Genomic DNA, 21,224 nt, shown 5'->3' on the forward strand with positions numbered 1-21,224 from the left:
ACACTTGGAAATCAAGAGGCCATCATTGCCAGGCACGCTTCCGCGGGGAGTTCCGACGGGTCCGGTGCAATTTCCGCTTACACGAACGCACCGATGCACGCCTCTTTCGAACAATTCGTTCGTATGCGCATCGACCCGCGTCAACGGGTCCTTACCTTCGAGTGCCCGTAAATTCGAGGTCGGGACCCGGTTGCGAGTTATATTTTTATAAATAAAATTAATTCCAAAGAGTATATTACTATAATCACCGAAATTCCTTTTGCTCAACTGGAGCGGAAGGAATTCGCAAATGAAAACGATAAAAAAAAAAAAAAGAAGAAGGGAAAAAGGGGTGCAACACGAGGACTTCCCAGGAGGTCACCCATCCTAGTACTACTATCGCCCAAGCACGCTTAACTGCGGAGTTCTGATGGGATCCGGTGCATTAGTGCTGGTATGATCGCACCCGTTCATTCACCGTAACAATTTGTATACATGCGCATTGCCGACCAAAAAAAAACCCAGAGCATTCCAAAGCTCGTAAACTCGCAACCGAGACCCCTCTTTCGAGCCTTCTTCTTCCCAAATACTGTTTTTCACCCTCCCGGTATTGTCCCATTCCCAAAAGAGTCCGCCGTATGTAAAAGCAAGGTGAACTCGCAACAAAAAAAGACAAAATGTTTATGAAATCCGCGCAACACTTGGAAATCAAGAGGCCATCATTGCCAGGCACGCTTCCGCGGGGAGTTCCGACGGGTCCGGTGCAATTTCCGCTTACACGAACGCACCGATGCACGCCTCTTTCGAACAATTCGTTCGTATGCGCATCGACCCGCGTCAACGGGTCCTTACCTTCGAGTGCCCGTAAATTCGAGGTCGGGACCCGGTTGCGAGTTATATTTTTATAAATAAAATTAATTCCAAAGAGTATATTACTATAATCACCGAAATTCCTTTTGCTCAAGTGGAGCGGAAGGAATTCGCAAATGAAAACGATAAAAAAAAAAAAAAAGAAGAAGGGAAAAAGGGTGCAACACGAGGACTTCCCAGGAGGTCACCCATCCTAGTACTACTCTCGCCCAAGCACGCTTAACTGCGGAGTTCTGATGGGATCCGGTGCATTAGTGCTGGTATGATCGCACCCGTTCATTCACCGTAACAATTTGTATACATGCGCATTGCCGACCAAAAAAAAAACCCAGAGCATTCCAAAGCTCGTAAACTCGCAACCGAGACCCCTATTTCGAGCCTTCTTCTTCCCAAACACTGTTTTTCACCCTCCCGGTATTGTCCCATTCCCAAAAGAGTCCGCCGTCTGTAAAAAAGACAAAATGTTTATGAAATCCGCGCAACACTTGGAAATCAAGAGGCCATCATTGCCAGGCACGCTTCCGCGGGGAGTTCCGACGGGTCCGGTGCAATTTCCGCTTACACGAACGCACCGATGCACGCCTCTTTCGAACAATTCGTTCGTATGCGCATCGACCCGCGTCAACGGGTCCTTACCTTCGAGTGCCCGTAAATTCGAGGTCGGGACCCGGTTGCGAGTTATATTTTTATAAATAAAATTACTTCTAAAGAGTATATTATTATAATCACCGAAATTCCTTTTGCTCAAGTGGAGCGGAAAGAATTCGCAAATGAAAACGATAAAAAAAAAAGAAGGGAAAAAGGGGTGCAACACGAGGACTTCCCAGGAGGTCACCCATCCTAGTACTACTCTCGCCCAAGCACGCTTAACTGCGGAGTTCTGATGGGATCCGGTGCATTAGTGCTGGTATGATCGCACCCGTTCAATCACCGTAACAATTTGTATACATGCGCATTGCCGACCAAAAAAAAAACCCAGAGCATTCCAAAGCTCGTAAACTCGCAACCGAGACCCCTATTTCGAGCCTTCTTCTTCCCAAACACTGTTTTTCACCCTCCCGGTATTGTCCCATTCCCAAAAGAGTCCGCCGTCTGTAAAAGCAAGGTGAACTCGCAACAAAAATAGACAAAATGTTTATGAAATCCGCGCAACACTTGGAAATCAAGAGGCCATCATTAACAGGCACGCTTCCGCGGGGAGTTCCGACGGGTCCGGTGCAATTTCCGCTTACACGAACGCACCGATGCACGCCTCTTTCGAACAATTCGTTCGTATGCGCATCGACCCGCGTCAACGGGTCCTTACCTTCGAGTGCCCGTAAATTCGAGGTCGGGACCCGGTTGCGAGTTATATTTTTATAAATAAAATTACTTCCAAAGAGTATATTACTATAATCACCGAAATTCCTTTTGCTCAAGTGGAGCGGAAAGAATTCGCAAATGAAAACGATAAAAAAAAAAGAAGGGAAAAAAGGGTGCAACACGAGGACTTCCCAGGAGGTCACCCATCCTAGTACTACTCTCGCCCAAGCACGCTTAACTGCGGAGTTCTGATGGGATCCGGTGCATTAGTGCTGGTATGATCGCACCCGTTCATTCACCGTAACAATTTGTATACATGCGCATTGCCGACCAAAAAAAAAACCCAGAGCATTCCGAAGCTCGTAAACTCGCAACCGAGACCCCTATTTCGAGCCTTCTTCTTCCCAAACACTGTTTTTCACCCTCCCGGTATTGTCCCATTCCCAAAAGAGTCCGCCGTCTGTAAAAAAGACAAAATGTTTATGAAATCCGCGCAACACTTGGAAATCAAGAGGCCATCATTGCCAGGCACGCTTCCGCGGGGAGTTCCGACGGGTCCGGTGCAATTTCCGCTTACACGAACGCACCGATGCACGCCTCTTTCGAACAATTCGTTCGTATGCGCATCGACCCGCGTCAACGGGTCCTTACCTTCGAGTGCCCGTAAATTCGAGGTCGGGACCCGGTTGCGAGTTATATTTTTATAAATAAAATTACTTCCAAAGAGTATATTACTATAATCACCGAAATTCCTTTTGCTCAAGTGGAGCGGAAAGAATTCGCAAATGAAAACGATAAAAAAAAAAGAAGGGAAAAAGGGGTGCAACACGAGGGCTTCCCAGGAGGTCACCCATCCTAGTACTACTCTCGCCCAAGCACGCTTAACTGCGGAGTTCTGATGGGATCCGGTGCATTAGTGCTGGTATGATCGCACCCGTTCAATCACCGTAACAATTTGTATACATGCGCATTGCCGACCAAAAAAAAAACCCAGAGCATTCCAAAGCTCGTAAACTCGCAACCGAGACCCCTCTTTCGAGCCTTCTTCTTCCCAAATACTGTTTTTCACCCTCCCGGTATTGTCCCATTCCCAAAAGAGTCCGCCGTATGTAAAAGCAAGGTGAACTCGCAACAAAAAAAGACAAAATGTTTATGAAATCCGCGCAACACTTGGAAATCAAGAGGCCATCATTGCCAGGCACGCTTCCGCGGGGAGTTCCGACGGGTCCGGTGCAATTTCCGCTTACACGAACGCACCGATGCACGCCTCTTTCGAACAATTCGTTCGTATGCGCATCGACCCGCGTCAACGGGTCCTTACCTTCGAGTGCCCGTAAATTCGAGGTCGGGACCCGGTTGCGAGTTATATTTTTATAAATAAAATTACTTCCAAAGAGTATATTACTATAATCACCGAAATTCCTTTTGCTCAAGTGGAGCGGAAAGAATTCGCAAATGAAAACGATAAAAAAAAAAGAAGGGAAAAAAGGGTGCAACACGAGGACTTCCCAGGAGGTCACCCATCCTAGTACTACTCTCGCCCAAGCACGCTTAACTGCGGAGTTCTGATGGGATCCGGTGCATTAGTGCTGGTATGATCGCACCCGTTCATTCACCGTAACAATTTGTATACATGCGCATTGCCGACCAAAAAAAAAACCCAGAGCATTCCAAAGCTCGTAAACTCGCAACCGAGACCCCTATTTCGAGCCTTCTTCTTCCCAAACACTGTTTTTCACCCTCCCGGTATTGTCCCATTCCCAAAAGAGTCCGCCGTCTGTAAAAAAGACAAAATGTTTATGAAATCCGCGCAACACTTGGAAATCAAGAGGCCATCATTGCCAGGCACGCTTCCGCGGGGAGTTCCGACGGGTCCGGTGCAATTTCCGCTTACACGAACGCACCGATGCACGCCTCTTTCGAACAATTCGTTCGTATGCGCATCGACCCGCGTCAACGGGTCCTTACCTTCGAGTGCCCGTAAATTCGAGGTCGGGACCCGGTTGCGAGTTATATTTTTATAAATAAAATTACTTCCAAAGAGTATATTATTATAATCACCGAAATTCCTTTTGCTCAAGTGGAGCGGAAAGAATTCGCAAATGAAAACGATAAAAAAAAAAGAAGGGAAAAAGGGGTGCAACACGAGGACTTCCCAGGAGGTCACCCATCCTAGTACTACTCTCGCCCAAGCACGCTTAACTGCGGAGTTCTGATGGGATCCGGTGCATTAGTGCTGGTATGATCGCACCCGTTCAATCACCGTAACAATTTGTATACATGCGCATTGCCGACCAAAAAAAAAACCCAGAGCATTCCAAAGCTCGTAAACTCGCAACCGAGACCCCTATTTCGAGCCTTCTTCTTCCCAAACACTGTTTTTCACCCTCCCGGTATTGTCCCATTCCCAAAAGAGTCCGCCGTCTGTAAAAGCAAGGTGAACTCGCAACAAAAAAAGACAAAATGTTTATGAAATCCGCGCAACACTTGGAAATCAAGAGGCCATCATTGCCAGGCACGCTTCCGCGGGGAGTTCCGACGGGTACGGTGCAATTTCCGCTTACACGAACGCACCGATGCACGCCTCTTTCGAACAATTCGTTCGTATGCGCATCGACCCGCGTCAACGGGTCCTTACCTTCGAGTGCCCGTAAATTCGAGGTCGGGACCCGGTTGCGAGTTATATTTTTATAAATAAAATTACTTCCAAAGAGTATATTACTATAATCACCGAAATTCCTTTTGCTCAAGTGGAGCGGAAAGAATTCGCAAATGAAAACGATAAAAAAAAAAGAAGGGAAAAAAGGGTGCAACACGAGGACTTCCCAGGAGGTCACCCATCCTAGTACTACTCTCGCCCAAGCACGCTTAACTGCGGAGTTCTGATGGGATCCGGTGCATTAGTGCTGGTATGATCGCACCCGTTCATTCACCGTAACAATTTGTATACATGCGCATTGCCGACCAAAAAAAAAACCCAGAGCATTCCAAAGCTCGTAAACTCGCAACCGAGACCCCTATTTCGAGCCTTCTTCTTCCCAAACACTGTTTTTCACCCTCCCGGTATTGTCCCATTCCCAAAAGAGTCCGCCGTCTGTAAAAAAGACAAAATGTTTATGAAATCCGCGCAACACTTGGAAATCAAGAGGCCATCATTGCCAGGCACGCTTCCGCGGGGAGTTCCGACGGGTCCGGTGCAATTTCCGCTTACACGAACGCACCGATGCACGCCTCTTTCGAACAATTCGTTCGTATGCGCATCGACCCGCGTCAACGGGTCCTTACCTTCGAGTGCCCGTAAATTCGAGGTCGGGACCCGGTTGCGAGTTATATTTTTATAAATAAAATTACTTCCAAAGAGTATATTACTATAATCACCGAAATTCCTTTTGCTCAAGTGGAGCGGAAAGAATTCGCAAATGAAAACGATAAAAAAAAAAGAAGGGAAAAAAGGGTGCAACACGAGGACTTCCCAGGAGGTCACCCATCCTAGTACTACTCTCGCCCAAGCACGCTTAACTGCGGAGTTCTGATGGGATCCGGTGCATTAGTGCTGGTATGATCGCACCCGTTCATTCACCGTAACAATTTGTATACATGCGCATTGCCGACCAAAAAAAAAACCCAGAGCATTCCAAAGCTCGTAAACTCGCAACCGAGACCCCTATTTCGAGCCTTCTTCTTCCCAAACACTGTTTTTCACCCTCCCGGTATTGTCCCATTCCCAAAAGAGTCCGCCGTCTGTAAAAAAGACAAAATGTTTATGAAATCCGCGCAACACTTGGAAATCAAGAGGCCATCATTGCCAGGCACGCTTCCGCGGGGAGTTCCGACGGGTCCGGTGCAATTTCCGCTTACACGAACGCACCGATGCACGCCTCTTTCGAACAATTCGTTCGTATGCGCATCGACCCGCGTCAACGGGTCCTTACCTTCGAGTGCCCGTAAATTCGAGGTCGGGACCCGGTTGCGAGTTATATTTTTATAAATAAAATTACTTCCAAAGAGTATATTATTATAATCACCGAAATTCCTTTTGCTCAAGTGGAGCGGAAAGAATTCGCAAATGAAAACGATAAAAAAAAAAGAAGGGAAAAAGGGGTGCAACACGAGGACTTCCCAGGAGGTCACCCATCCTAGTACTACTCTCGCCCAAGCACGCTTAACTGCGGAGTTCTGATGGGATCCGGTGCATTAGTGCTGGTATGATCGCACCCGTTCAATCACCGTAACAATTTGTATACATGCGCATTGCCGACCAAAAAAAAAACCCAGAGCATTCCAAAGCTCGTAAACTCGCAACCGAGACCCCTATTTCGAGCCTTCTTCTTCCCAAACACTGTTTTTCACCCTCCCGGTATTGTCCCATTCCCAAAAGAGTCCGCCGTCTGTAAAAGCAAGGTGAACTCGCAACAAAAAAAGACAAAATGTTTATGAAATCCGCGCAACACTTGGAAATCAAGAGGCCATCATTGCCAGGCACGCTTCCGCGGGGAGTTCCGACGGGTCCGGTGCAATTTCCGCTTACACGAACGCACCGATGCACGCCTCTTTCGAACAATTCGTTCGTATGCGCATCGACCCGCGTCAACGGGTCCTTACCTTCGAGTGCCCGTAAATTCGAGGTCGGGACCCGGTTGCGAGTTATATTTTTATAAATAAAATTACTTCCAAAGAGTATATTACTATAATCACCGAAATTCCTTTTGCTCAAGTGGAGCGGAAAGAATTCGCAAATGAAAACGATAAAAAAAAAAGAAGGGAAAAAAGGGTGCAACACGAGGACTTCCCAGGAGGTCACCCATCCTAGTACTACTCTCGCCCAAGCACGCTTAACTGCGGAGTTCTGATGGGATCCGGTGCATTAGTGCTGGTATGATCGCACCCGTTCATTCACCGTAACAATTTGTATACATGCGCATTGCCGACCAAAAAAAAAACCCAGAGCATTCCGAAGCTCGTAAACTCGCAACCGAGACCCCTATTTCGAGCCTTGTTCTTCCCAAACACTGTTTTTCACCCTCCCGGTATTGTCTCATTCCCAAAAGAGTCCGCCGTCTGTAAAAAAGACAAAATGTTTATGAAATCCGCGCAACACTTGGAAATCAAGAGGCCATCATTGCCAGGCACGCTTCCGCGGGGAGTTCCGACGGGTCCGGTGCAATTTCCGCTTACACGAACGCACCGATGCACGCCTCTTTTGAACAATTCGTTCGTATGCGCATCGACCCGCGTCAACGGGTCCTTACCTTCGAGTGCCCGTAAATTCGAGGTCGGGACCCGGTTGCGAGTTATATTTTTATAAATAAAATTACTTCCAAAGAGTATATTACTATAATCACCGAAATTCCTTTTGCTCAAGTGGAGCGGAAAGAATTCGCAAATGAAAACGATAAAAAAAAAAGAAGGGAAAAAGGGGTGCAACACGAGGACTTACCAGGAGGTCACCCATCCTAGTACTACTCTCGCCCAAGCACGCTTAACTGCGGAGTTCTGATGGGATCCGGTGCATTAGTGCTGGTATGATCGCACCCGTTCAATCACCGTAACAATTTGTATACATGCGCATTGCCGACCAAAAAAAAAACCCAGAGCATTCCAAAGCTCGTAAACTCGCAACCGAGACCCCTATTTCGAGCCTTCTTCTTCCCAAACACTGTTTTTCACCCTCCCGGTATTGTCCCATTCCCAAAAGAGTCCGCCGTCTGTAAAAGCAAGGTGAACTCGCAACAAAAAAAAGACAAAATGTTTATGAAATCCGCGCAACACTTGGAATTCAAGAGGCCATCCATGCCAGGCACGCTTCCGCGGGGAGTTCCGACGGGTCCGGTGCAATTTCCGCTTACACGAACGCACCGATGCACGCCTCTTTCGAACAATTCGTTCGTATGCGCATCGACCCGCGTCAACGGGTCCTTACCTTCGAGTGCCCGTAAATTCGAGGTCGGGACCCGGTTGCGAGTTATATTTTTATAAATAAAATTTCCAAAGAGTATATTACTATAATCACCGAAATGCCTTTTGCTCAAGTGGAGCGGAAAGAATTCGCAAATGAAAACGATAAAAAAAAAAAGGGAAAACCCGAATAGAAAAAAAGCGGCGATTCTGATCAAGCATTCCAAAATGGAGCGGGACCCCAGGTTCCAGTAAAGAGCCAGTGACTACTGTGCAGAAATTGGAGTCCCCAAGGTGGCAAAACCCATTTGTGCTGAGACTATGTGTACCACTAGGGATGCAGAATAGTAGTTGCTCATCCTCTTCTGTTATCCTCTGGCGCACCACCAAGGCACCTAGCTGGACGAGCCCATAGTAGGTGTCACCAATTAGAATGCGACCAGGCCTATGGCGGCGCAGTTGTGGAAAATTTGCATCATTGGAACCAATCCGTGCCCATTCCCATTGGTACGAGTCCAGATGGAAGAACAGAACCCCAGATACGCCCTTACTGAGAAACCGCCCATATAAGTACACCTTCCGACCAACCATCACTGGGGAGGAAACCCAGATGGTGGGGGTAGTGACAGGTGGTGAAACAAATGTTTCAAGTGATAAAGCCCACACAGACAGTGTGCAAGAACAAAACAGTGCTTCTGACTTTACATCCACGCCAAATCTTCATGAAGGACAAGCGCCAACCCTTGCTGCTTTCCAAGAGTTGATATTAGGCCCAAGAACACAGAATGGGTTCAAGGAATCCAAGCAATCATCGAAGAACAGCATAATGGACACGAAAAGCCAAACAGACAGCAGCATTAGGGAAACAGAGCAGTCTGTTAAGCAACAGACCTTGCTGAGTCTCCTAAGTTCAGACTTGGATCATTTGGACCCTGATCAAGCCTGGGACGTCATCTTTGCACACGGGCCAAGCCATCAAGGGCCTAGGACCATGCTAACAGTCCACGTGGAATCCTAGAAGTTGTGCTGAAGGTGGGCTAGTCGACAGTTTTGCAGAATTAGAATTTGTCCAAGTGTTTATTGTTTTCTGTATTCAGTTTTAAACGCCATGTATTAGCACGTGTTCTTTTTAATTAGGTGGGTGACTTTATAGCCGTTATGTTAATTGAGATCTCTATATAAGGAGAGTCTCACTTGTGTAATAGGAATGTTTTAGTTTTGATCATTCAAAGTAATACAAGAGGTAATTCAGAAAATTGATTTATGTTTTCTCTGAAGTTGTTTGCAACTTCATCAAAGGCTACGGAGTAATCTTTGTTCCTTGGAGTATTAAGAGTTGTGGAGCAACCTTGATCCTTTAAGGAAACCTGGAAACAAAGTCTGGAAGGCTTTGTAACGTGTGAGTTTAGCGTGAGTAATAGGGAAGGAATACAGATCAACCATCATCACCAGAAAATCATGAAGTCAGTTCTTGGTTCTGTTTGTGACCAATTAGTGTTCTTTTCGTTATCCTTTGTAGTTTCTGTGAAGAGTAACAAGCCACATTTCCGCACAACATTAATCATTGCATAGCCAAGGCCTTAATCAGCCTTCGTTTTGCATCAAATTGGTATCAGAGCACGGTTCACGAAGGGGACAAAGTGCGCACAAAAAGGGATATATCAAGAAGAGTCTACATTCTATTCTGAGAATTTCAGAGAAGGGAATTGAAGGGCGATCACCAGGCGATAACGTGCAGAATCATTCAACATTGTCTCTACCATATTCAGGGAGCGATTCCTCCTATCTTGATTTCATTTTGTCATTCATTTTAAGGATTTTCATACAATTCAGTCACAAAACACACACCAGTACACTGAATTCTGGCTGGCATTAGATTTCTGTATTTGTGAATTTAACGTTTTCTTGTTATTTCTGTTTTATTATTTTCTTGTACTGTTTGATTATGAGTATGAATACAGAGGAGAAAATTGTTTCAATAGAAGATTGTATGCGTGAGATGATGCAGGTAATAAATCGCTCAGCACTAGAAATCCAGAATAATAGACCGCCAAACCCTAATCCTCGAAACCACGAAGATCGAACAATGAAAATTGACATCCCTGACTTTGATGGTTATACTCATGACCCAGAACATTATCTAGATTGGGAGAATAGGATGGACCAATACTTTGAATTTAGGGAAACACCAGCAGACCAACAGTTTAAATTGGCCAAGGTGAAATTAACGAAGATAGCTTCTACCTGGTTAGAGGGATTGCAGAAACTGAGACTTAGGGAGGAGAGGGGTAGGATTAAAATTTGGGAAAAACACAAGAAGCACATGAGAAGGAATTATGTACCCCCAGCCTACAGACAGCAACCGTATGTTCAGTTTAATACCTTAACACAAGGGAACAAATCAGTGAAAGAGTATATTCAGGATTGGGAAAGGCTCACTGTGTTGTGCAATGTCAATTATGATGAGGGATTAAGAGTGGGTAAGTTCATAGCAGGGCTAAGGGAAGAAAATAGGGGACAACTGATTTACGCACCCAATCTCACGGTCCACACAGCAGGAAACTTGGCCATAGAGGTTGAGAGGTATGCCAGTAACAAGAAGCAGCAGCCTAGTACTTCCTACAGCAGGACCCCTAGGACCTTCACTCTTAGGAATCCAAACACCCTCACTGCACCTAGGAAAGACCCACCAAGTAATAATCAGAAAGCTGGCACTGTTAGAGTTGAGACACATCCAAAGGATATAGTCTGTTTCAAATGCAATGGGAGGACACTATAAGAGGGACTGCCCTAATGCTAGAGCCTTCACCATGAGGGAATGGGAAGAGATTAGATAGGAAACTCGACCTAAGAAGATCCTAGTTTCAAGGAATGCTCAAGAAGAAGAGATCTACCCACCTATCCTTAGTGATGAAGATGGCACTTACATAGAGAGGAGGATGGAACAAGGCATAGGTTTGAGGGAGACAATGAGGAAGAGGAGGAGGAAGAATTGGACAGGTACAGCCTGATCATTAGGAGGAGCAGTACAGCCTGATCATTAGGAGGAGCTTCCAAACTACACCTAGGGCTAAGAAATCAGACCAGAGGGAAAATATATTCCAGACCAAGTGTAAAGTACAGGGGAACGTGTGTGATTTGATCATTGATGGTGGGAGTGAATCCAACTGTGTGAGCCAACAGCTAGTGAGTGAGTTAGGCCTAGCAACCAAACCCCATCCTCACCCTTATAAGATGAAGTGGCTGGACAACAAGGCTAGTGGATCTGTAAGCAGACAGTGCTTAGTTAGATTGACCTTAGGAAAATACACTGATGATTCGCTGTGTGATGTGCTTGAGATGGATGCATGTCACTTGTTGTTAGGGAGGCCATGGCAGTATGACAGAAGGGACCAAACATGATGTCTACACCAACACATACATCCTTAGGCACAATGTGAAGAAGGAGTTAGTGCCCTTACCCCACATAAAGCCATTCCACCTAAGGCACCTAAGCCACCCATACAAGATTCACAGAGCAAAACAGCCTATCAAAGTAGGTGATCTTTTTTGGGTTCACATCAGAAAGGAATGATTCCCTCATCTACGAAAGAACAAACTCATGTAAAGAGCCATTGGTCCATTTACAGTTCTGCAATAGTATGGCCCTAATGCATTCAAGATTGAGCTACCAGAGGAATACAACATCTCCTCCACCTTCAATATAGGAGATCTCACCTTGTATGAGCCTGTTCAAGAATTGAGGACAATTCTTCCCCAAGAGGGAGGAGTTGAAACAAATGTTTCAAGTGATAAAGCCCATACAGACAGTGTGCAAGAACAAAACAGTGCTTCTGACTTTACATCCACGCCAAATCTTCATGAGGACAAGCGCCAACCCTTGTTGCTTTCCAAGAGTTGAGATTAGGCCCAAGAACAAAGAATGGGTTCAAGGAAGCCAAGCAATCATCGAAGAACAGCATAATGGACATGAAAAGCCAAACAGACAGCAGCACTAGGGAAACAGAGTAGTCTGTTAACCAACAGACCTTGCTGAGTCTCCTAAGTTCAGACATGGATCATTTGGACCCTGATCAAGCCTGGGACGTCATCTTTGCACACGGGCCAAGCCATCAAGGGCCTAGGACCATGCTAACAGTCCACGTGGAATCCTAGAAGCTGTGCTGAAGGTGGGCTAGTCGACAGTTTTGCAGAATTAGAATTTGTCCAAGTGTTTATTGTTTTCTGTATTCAGTTTTAAACGCCATGTATTAGCACGTGTTCTTTTTAATTAGGTGGGTGACTTTATAGCTTGTTATGTTAATTGAGATCTCTATATAAGGAGAGTCTCACTTGTGTAATAGGAATGTTTTAGTTTTGATCATTCAAAGTAATACAAGAGGTAATTCAGAAAATTGATTAATGTTTTCTCTGAAGTTGTTTGCAACTTCATCAAAGGCTACGGAGTAACCTTTGTTCCTTGGAATATTAAGAGTTGTAGAGCAACCTTGATCGTTTAAGGAAACTTGAAAACAAAGTCTGGAAGGCTTTGTAACGTGTGAGTTTAGCGTGAGTAATAGGGAAGGAATACAGATCAACCATCATCACCAGAAAATCATGAAGTCAGTTCTGGTTCTGTTTGTGACCAAGTCAGTTCTTGGTTCTGTTTGTGACCAATTAGTGTTCTTTTCGTTATCCTTTATAGTTTCTGTGAAGAGTAACAAGCCACATTTCCGCACAACATTAATCATTGCATAGCCAAGGCCTTAATCAGCCTTCGTTTTGCATCAGGTGGGTCATCCAGGATTGTCCACTCGTTGGTGGTGGGATCAAACACCTCGAAAAACCGCAACGACGAGGAGGGTAAGTCCGTCGGTTTGACGCTGTTGCAGCTAATCAGATTTGGTCCACCGCAACTGCCAAGAATGAACAATTTTCCGTCCGCAGTGAACGCCACCGGAGTAGGCTTACCAGTATTCATCCCCACTTTTAATTTCTGTATTTTGTGGTTTTCATCAAACACATACACATCGAGAGGATAAATCAAATTGGGGTCCGACTCTGAACCGGAAAAACAAGGTGAACACTCGCGCTCTCCGCCAAAGATGTAAAGCCTGGAACCCAATTTCGCACAGGCCATCTTTAGAGGGTATTCTGAGGCAGGGAATTTAATGATTGGCTCAATTCTTCTTTGGTCGGAAGGTTTTTTCTCGTCGCATTCACGATTACAGAGGTCTCTGGGGATGGAGAACAAGGTGTGAGCCATGCTGCTTCCAAAATGAGTCATAAATAAGTAGACGCTCTTCATATTCATCGCACCGCTGCTGCTTTTCTTTTCAGGTTATACTTGTAAGAGAGAGGCAAAGAATCAATGGTTTGTTAAGAAGAAGAGTTTTTTTTTAAAAGAGAAGAGTACTCCATACTTCGTAAAACCCTAAAATTATAGTATTATCAACACAATGTCTGGTGAAAGACGGTCTCTTTGAGCAACCATATCTAATTGGATCGTTCCATTATATATTTTTTAAAATATTATAGGTAGGCATTAAGAATGATATAAGTGGACATTTAAAATATTATAAGTAGGCATTAAGGATAATGTAAATAAGCAATAAGAATACGATAAGTAGGCATTAATCTTTAATAGGCTGGGATTGAAATACGTCTCTCAAAGAGACGGTCTTTCAAGAGACTAGCTGTATTATAAATAAAAAGGAAAAATTAGAAAATAAGACCACAAATTTTACAAAAAATAGATTATAACACCACAAAATTTTAAACTTTTATTATAACACCCCAAAACAAAATCCAAAAATTTGATTTTACCACCATCTAACGGATTTTTGGATGGAATCTATTAGTGGGGCTCACTGTGAACGCGTGTCAGTCAGCTATTTGTTTTAAAAAAAAAAACTCTAAATCCTAACCCAACCCAGCCCCACTACCTGCCAAAGCCAACCAACAGCCCAAAGCCAAACGTTGGAACCTCCTAACCTCTTTAAGGAACCCCCTAACCTGAGTCTTTCTTGGTAAGAGTTTTTAAAATACTAAGTATAGATAACAACCTTAGAAATAGTGCTATGCCAACTACGCCATACTTGAGCATGGGTTGCAACCATTTAGGGGTGTCAAACAGGTCGGGTTGGGTCATTTTCAGGTTCGGGTCATATATAAATGGGTCAATAGACCCTTTACTTGAACCTAACCCATTTAATTAAATGGGTCAAAAATTGAAACCCCGACCTAATCTGTAGCAGGTCGGGTCAACCTGCTAATGACCATTTAACCTGCTAATTAAATGGGTCATTAAACCCATATATTTCAGGTCATTTGACCCATTTGACCCAAACATTATATTTACATTTCATAATAAAATTAAACATGCTTCAAAGTTCAACTATCAATCTATCATCATTCATCATATTCATAACAAGTATCATAATTAGTTTCTAGTTTCTACAAATCATCACAATCTAAAATATGGTGGCCGAGGAAGATGCTTTTGAGCTGAATTCATGTTGATCGAGACTTTGACATGGACTTGGACTTGGACTTGGACTTGGACTAGGGTAAGATATGTCTTCTTCTTCATCAACTTTAATCTTCATTACCATCCCACAAAGCTCATCCAATTGTGATTCCATTTTTGCTTCATTAACAAACCAAAATATAAGTTATCAAACAAACAAAAATATTAACACTAATAAAAGCAACTAACCAAAACCAATATTAACTTAGACATATTAGTGTATAGAAAATTACCTCCTTCAAATGTCCAATCCTTTAGACAAACAATAGCTTGGACAATATTTGGCTTCAAAGCACTTCGATAGCAATCAAGTACCCGTCCACCAATGCTAAAGGCAGATTCGGAAGCCACGGTAGATATAGGAATGGCAAGAATATCTCTAGCCATTAAAGAAAGTACCGGATAACGAGATACATTTGTCTTTCAATGCGCAAGAATATCAAGATTAACTGAACGAGGCACTAGTTGCTCCTCAAAATACATCTGCAAATCAGATTTCATACTCACGGTACTATGCTCACTAGAGAAACTATCAAAGTCCTATAAAACAAGCATTTACATCAAATCTATAAAAGGTAAAGAAAAAAAAAACTTATATAATTATGGAAAAAAATCATAAACTTACGGTCATAAACTCATCGGTAGCATCTTCAATATTTTCAACATGTAAACTTCCATATTTTTGTCTTGGAGAAGTTGCAAATAGTTTAAGAGCATAAATATTATAAATTTCTTGTATTTTCTCCCTCACCTTAGCCACTTGTTCCTCATAATCAACACCATCTCCATAAACTTTTTTGAAGCTCCATTGAACAAATTGAAGCTTAAACCTAGGATCTAACACAACAGCGACTGCCATAATAATGCTAAAATCACTCCAATATTTTCCAAATTTTTCATACATCTTACAAGCCATTTTCTTCATAAAACCATCCGTACTCTCCATCTCACTTTTTAAAAGCAATCTTACCCTCATCACATTAGGAAAGTATAAGTTAGCAGTAGGATATCTAGTCCCAGAAAAAGCAAGAGTAGCTTCATAAAAAACTTTTAAAAACTTGAAAATTTTTTCAATTTTAGCCCATTCTTCCGCAGTAGGACAATGAATATAGTTTGCATCAACTTTCTGAAAATGAATTAAAGCTTTCTTGTAATACAATGCACTTTCAAGCATTAAATATGTGGAATTCCATCGTGTTATGACATCTTGTTTTAAACCCTTAGAGCTTTGAAGGCCTACATGCTCAATACAACTTAAGAAACGTTGTTTTCTAGCTTGTGATCCCTTACAATATTTCACACTTTCTCTCACCTTAATCACAGCATCATCAATTTCTTTCAATCCATCTTGAACTACTAAGTTCATGATATGTGCACAACACCTCACATGAAAAAATTCTCCTGCACATAACAATTCAAGCTCCCCCTTAAGACAATCCGCAAACACATCATTTGAAGCCGCATTATCAAGAGTAATGCTAAAAATATTTTGCAAAATACCCCATTCTTTCAACAAGGAACACACATGATCACTTAAATGAACTCCCGTATGAGGAGGAGGCATAAAACAAAAATTCAACAACTTCTTTTTTAAGACCCAATTATCATCAACATAATGTGCAGTTAAAGTGATATATCCATCTGAGGTTATTGAACTCTAACAATCAGAAGTAAGGCAAATTCTACTACTAATTGAACCTAACAAAAACTTCAAATTCTCTTTCTCCCTTTCATACATCTTAACTACATCAGACTAAGATGTATTACGTGAAATTGTTTTAGTCGTAGGATTCAAATAACTAAATAATCTCCTAATCCCTTCATATTCAACAAATGGGAAAGGGAGATCATGTCTTACAATTGCAAGAGCTAATAGTTCACGAAAAATAGCGACATCAAATACAGGCAATTTATTTGCTAAACCAGCAGTGGAATTCTCCAATATCATTTGACTAACATCACGAAATGTCCTCATTTTACAATTTTTTACATGACGAATTAAATTTCCTGTCCCCATTTTACTATCTGCCCTAAACGTTTTTTCACTTTTTTTACATTTACATAACAAATTTCCATCTTCATCAGTTTCATCCACAAATTCAAAGTTCACCCACACACCAGATGTAAGTCTACGTTGTTGTTTAAAATTCTTGCCAGATATATGAAATGTTTTGTTACCTTTGTTTTTAAGATCATTATTATTTTTTGTGTCACTACTTTTAACCTCCACCAGATCTTCTTCTGAGTCAACTTGAACATGTTTAGATTCAATAGTATCCATTACCTAACACAAACAGATTACCAGAACACAGTATTAACACAAACAGATTAACCTCCACCAGAAGAAATACAAAAAACACTTATGTCATATATTAACACAGTATTACCAGATTACCAGAAATACAAAAGATTATCAAAAGCAACATAACACAAACAGAACATATGAATCCGATGAAGCAACAAGCCCAGAACATATGAATCTTGCAAAACATAAAGAAAAATGGAGTAAACATTTACATAACACAAACAGAAAAATCAAAAAAATCAAAAAAAACGATAAAAATGAAACAGAAAAATGAAAAAAAAAACAATGAACATCAGTTCCAGGCTTCCAGCAAACACGAAGAAGGAACACAAACAGATTAACCTCCACCAGAAGAAATACAAAAAATAGTTATGTCATATATTAACACAGTATTACCAGATTACCAGAAATACAAAAGATTATCAAAAGCAACATAACACAAACAGAACATATGAATCCGATGAAGCAACAAGCCCAGAACATATGAATCTTGTAAAACATAAAGAAAAATGGAGTAAACTGTTTACACAAACAGAAAAATCAAAAAAATCGATAAAAATGAAACAGAAAAATGAAAAAAAAAACAATGAACATCAGTTCCAGCAAACACGAACACGAACACGAACCAAGAATTAAAGAGAGAAAATCAGTTCCAGCAATGAACATCAAAATCAAACACAAAAAAATCGAACACAATCCAAATCTAAAAACAATAAAATCGATAAAAAAAAAAAAAGAAAAATCGGACTTTTATGTGTTAATAATACTTACCTTGGTGCTGCAGAGAAGATGAAGGAGAACAGAAGAAGCTGTCGGAGAGAAGAGGAAGGAGAACGTCTGAATCGCACAAAAGAGAGAAGAGGAAGGAGAAGAGGAAGTGACGAATGGAGGCGGAAATCGGGAAATGTTTAGCAATTAGGGTTTACCGCTTTATTTAATCTTTGGTCTTTGGTCTTTGCCGCTTTGATCTTTCACTTTCAGTCAATGAGTTACTCTTTAGTCTTTATTTAAGAAAATCTGAAAATTTCAATGGGTAATTAAATGGGTTAATATGGGTCGACCTGACCTGATTGACCCATTTAATAAATGGGTTAAACAGGTTTTTTTCGGGTTTAAATATTCAACCTGAACCTAACCCATTTAATAAACAGATCAGGTCGGGTTGACCCATTTAATTAATTGGGTCAAAAATCTAAACCCAAACCTGCTAATTTCGAGTCAGTTTCAGATCAGGTTAGCAGGTCGGGTCAGCTTTTGCCAGCCCTACAACCATTACCACCCTCTTACCTAAACATTCCGAAAGATCAGCGCAATAATTCTGAGGATTTTCACACCAAGATTGCAAGGGTTTATGTAAAAAATTAAAATAAAGAGAATTTCCAATGTCTAGTGCGTGTCTGGTGTCTTAATGACTTTATTCTCAGATAATAACTAATTAAGGTCTTCTTCACTTCCTTTCAAAAAAATAAGGTCTTATTCACTTCACCTTTTTTTAAAAAAATCATTTCACCTTATTTTTGTTGAACTTAAATTATATTTACTGAACTAAAATTATTTTTGAAGTTAAATTATTTTTAGGATACTTTGATGTAGGATATTATTAATTTATGTAAGGCTAAGAATAGTAAATATTATAAAAATATACTCTATGTGAGAAAGCAACCACTTCCACTTAAATATCGATTAATTTTTGATATGTACGGTTTTGTGCCTAGGCGGTGCCCAAATTGTTGATAAAATATTAGGATGGTTTTTTTTTTTTTTTTTTTTTTTTTTTTTTTTTTTTTTGTTTGAATTAAAATTTAGGATAAATTTTTTGGCTTGTTAATTTCAGTCCTATAATCCCCTTTGATAATGCAGGTTATTTAAACATACGATATCATATCATCATTGATATAATAATGTACTTTTTATAATTTTGTTTGTAGATAAATATCTATGCTATTATTATTGACTTGAAATTATTTTTATTGAACTTAAATTATTTATATTGATTAAAACTTATTTTTACGTGCTAATTCTCTATTATTTTTTAAATAAATTAAGTATATTATAAATAGATCTTATTTTAAAGAACTTTTTAAAAAGAATTTTATGATGAAAATAAAATCGAATTATAAGATATTTATTAAAATTTACGATTGATTATGTATATAAAAAATATTAGAAGTACCAGTTTGGCGCCTCGTGCGAAGCCTGGGTTGTTTAATGAATTTATAAGATAACTTTTTTTTATCTATATACCAAGTTTTAAAATATATCATGGGAAATTTGCAAAGAAACACCTTTTAAAACCCCTTTTTTGTAAAGAAACACCTTTTATAATTTTTTTTTGTAAAAAAACACCTTTTAAGAGACTTTTTTTTAAAAAAAACACCTTAAATCAGTTTCCGGTGACTTTTGTCAACTTTCCGGCGTTGACTATGCCAGTCAACGCCGGAAAGTTGACAAAAGTCACCGGAAACTGATTTAAGGTGTTTTTTTTTAAAAAAAGTCTCTTAAAAGGTGTTTTTTTACAAAAAAAATTATAAAAGGTGTTTCTTTACAAAAAAGGGGTTTTAAAAGGTGTTTCTTTGTAAATTTCAATTATTATTTTTTTTATTTTTATTATTATTATTATTATTATTATTATTATTATTATTATTATTATTATTAATTTTTAAAATTTTTTTTTTATATAATAATAAAAATAAAAAATTTTTTCAAAAAATAATATTAATAATAAAAATAAAAATAAAAATAAAAACAAAAATTTTTTAAAAAGTTAAAAAAAATTCAAAAAAAATTAATAATAATAAAAAAAATAAAAAGTATAAAAAATATAAAATAACAATAATAATAATTAAAAAAAAATAATAATAATAAAATTAAAAATAAAATTAAAATTAAAAAAAAATTTTTTTTAAAAAAAGAATAATAATAATAATAATAATAATAATAATAATAATAATAATAATAATAATAATAATAATAATAATAATAAATATTATTATTCTTTTTTTTTTTAAAAAAATTATTTTTTAAATTTTATATTTATTTTTAATTTTATTATTATTATTATTATTATTTTTAATTATTATTATTGTTATTTTATATTTTTTTATACTTTTTATTTTTTTTATTATTATTAATTTTTTTTAGTTTTTTTTAACTATTTTTAAAATTTTTGTTTTTATTTTTATTTTTATTTTTATTATTAACATTATTTTTAAAAAAAATTTTTATTTTATTATTATATAAACAAAAATTTAAAAAAAATTTTAAAAAAAAATTAACAATAATAATAATAATAATAATAATAATAATAATAATAATAATAATAATAATAATAATAATAATAAAAACAAAATAAAAAAAATAATAATTTTTTTTAAAATTTTATTTTGTAAAGAAACACCTTTTATAATTTTTTTGTAAAAAAAATACCTTTTAAGAGACTTTTTTTTAAAAAAAACACCTTAAATCAGTTTCCGGTGACTTTTGTCAACTTTCTGGCGTTGACTGGCATAGTCAACGCCGGAAAGTTGACAAAAGTCACCAGAAACTGATTTAAGGTGTTTTTTTTAAAAAAAGTCTCTTAAAAGGTGTTTTTCTATAAAAAAAATTATAAAAGATGTTTCTTTACAAAAAAGGGGTTTTAAAAGGTGTTTCTTTGCAAATTTCCCATATATCATTGATACAAAATTAGTTAGGAATTGATGTGATTTTGTGACGATTTAAATTATGCAATAAGGATATAATGACTAATAATAATATTGGTGAAAATGCTTGATTTGAAAAATTATATATAATACAATAGCAAAGTATGTTTAAAATATTAGAAATTTCAAACATCATTGAGTTGACCCGAACTTGAAACTTTGGGCTAGTGTGAACATTTTTTGACCTGTGAACTAAAGTGACTCAACCCGTGATTAGACCCGACTAATACTTCTACATAAAGTAATAAAATCATACTCCCTCCGAATCAATTTAGATGTCCCATTTATTTGGGCACGGTTATTAAGGATAGTGTAGGGTCCATTAAAAAGGGTAAGTAGTAAAGGGTAAGTATAGTGAAGGATAGTTGAGTAAGTAATGTATATAGGGGTATATTCGTAATTACTTATATGAACTAAGGATATTTAGGTAAAAAAGATTGATTCGAAGGGAGTATTAGGTTGTGAAGTAATTTATATAAATCGATTAGCATAAATGAATGTTGTATTTTTTGAACTACTTCCTTTGCTCCCAAAAAAATTATGATATAAATATAATTATATATGATAATTATTAAATTATTGTCTACATGACGTGATATTTGGTGAAAAGTTGAAATGTCAAGTGTTGTCTGTGATCTGGCTAAACTTATAATTTACTCCCTCC

At 39.2% G+C, this 21,224-nt stretch overlaps 12 non-coding genes across 12 annotated transcripts; all 12 read right to left on the reverse strand.

Annotated features, from left to right (window-relative positions):
• Positions 1 to 328: 328 nt before the first annotated feature.
• LOC130816616 (5S ribosomal RNA) lies at positions 329 to 447 on the reverse strand. Its single transcript, XR_009043154.1, has one exon. It is a non-coding gene; the product is annotated as a 5S ribosomal RNA (ribosomal RNA).
• A 557-nt stretch (positions 448 to 1,004) lies between these two features.
• LOC130817236 (5S ribosomal RNA) lies at positions 1,005 to 1,123 on the reverse strand. Its single transcript, XR_009043749.1, has one exon. It is a non-coding gene; the product is annotated as a 5S ribosomal RNA (ribosomal RNA).
• Positions 1,124 to 1,651: 528 nt separating this feature from the next.
• On the reverse strand, positions 1,652 to 1,770 carry LOC130817198 (5S ribosomal RNA). Its single transcript, XR_009043713.1, has one exon. It is a non-coding gene; the product is annotated as a 5S ribosomal RNA (ribosomal RNA).
• A 551-nt stretch (positions 1,771 to 2,321) lies between these two features.
• On the reverse strand, positions 2,322 to 2,440 carry LOC130817237 (5S ribosomal RNA). Its single transcript, XR_009043750.1, has one exon. It is a non-coding gene; the product is annotated as a 5S ribosomal RNA (ribosomal RNA).
• A 528-nt stretch (positions 2,441 to 2,968) lies between these two features.
• LOC130817203 (5S ribosomal RNA) lies at positions 2,969 to 3,087 on the reverse strand. Its single transcript, XR_009043718.1, has one exon. It is a non-coding gene; the product is annotated as a 5S ribosomal RNA (ribosomal RNA).
• Positions 3,088 to 3,638: 551 nt separating this feature from the next.
• LOC130817238 (5S ribosomal RNA) lies at positions 3,639 to 3,757 on the reverse strand. Its single transcript, XR_009043751.1, has one exon. It is a non-coding gene; the product is annotated as a 5S ribosomal RNA (ribosomal RNA).
• A 528-nt stretch (positions 3,758 to 4,285) lies between these two features.
• On the reverse strand, positions 4,286 to 4,404 carry LOC130817199 (5S ribosomal RNA). The gene has a single exon (XR_009043714.1). It is a non-coding gene; the product is annotated as a 5S ribosomal RNA (ribosomal RNA).
• Positions 4,405 to 4,955: 551 nt separating this feature from the next.
• Positions 4,956 to 5,074, reverse strand: LOC130817239 (5S ribosomal RNA). The gene has a single exon (XR_009043752.1). It is a non-coding gene; the product is annotated as a 5S ribosomal RNA (ribosomal RNA).
• A 528-nt stretch (positions 5,075 to 5,602) lies between these two features.
• LOC130817240 (5S ribosomal RNA) lies at positions 5,603 to 5,721 on the reverse strand. The gene has a single exon (XR_009043753.1). It is a non-coding gene; the product is annotated as a 5S ribosomal RNA (ribosomal RNA).
• A 528-nt stretch (positions 5,722 to 6,249) lies between these two features.
• LOC130817200 (5S ribosomal RNA) lies at positions 6,250 to 6,368 on the reverse strand. The gene has a single exon (XR_009043715.1). It is a non-coding gene; the product is annotated as a 5S ribosomal RNA (ribosomal RNA).
• Positions 6,369 to 6,919: 551 nt separating this feature from the next.
• Positions 6,920 to 7,038, reverse strand: LOC130817242 (5S ribosomal RNA). The gene has a single exon (XR_009043755.1). It is a non-coding gene; the product is annotated as a 5S ribosomal RNA (ribosomal RNA).
• Positions 7,039 to 7,566: 528 nt separating this feature from the next.
• Positions 7,567 to 7,685, reverse strand: LOC130816617 (5S ribosomal RNA). The gene has a single exon (XR_009043155.1). It is a non-coding gene; the product is annotated as a 5S ribosomal RNA (ribosomal RNA).
• Between the last annotated feature and the right edge of the window lie 13,539 nt (positions 7,686 to 21,224).

The sequence above is a fragment of the Amaranthus tricolor genome, chromosome 6, assembly GCF_026212465.1.
Source record: "Amaranthus tricolor cultivar Red isolate AtriRed21 chromosome 6, ASM2621246v1, whole genome shotgun sequence".
Classification (NCBI taxonomy): domain Eukaryota; kingdom Viridiplantae; phylum Streptophyta; class Magnoliopsida; order Caryophyllales; family Amaranthaceae; genus Amaranthus; species Amaranthus tricolor.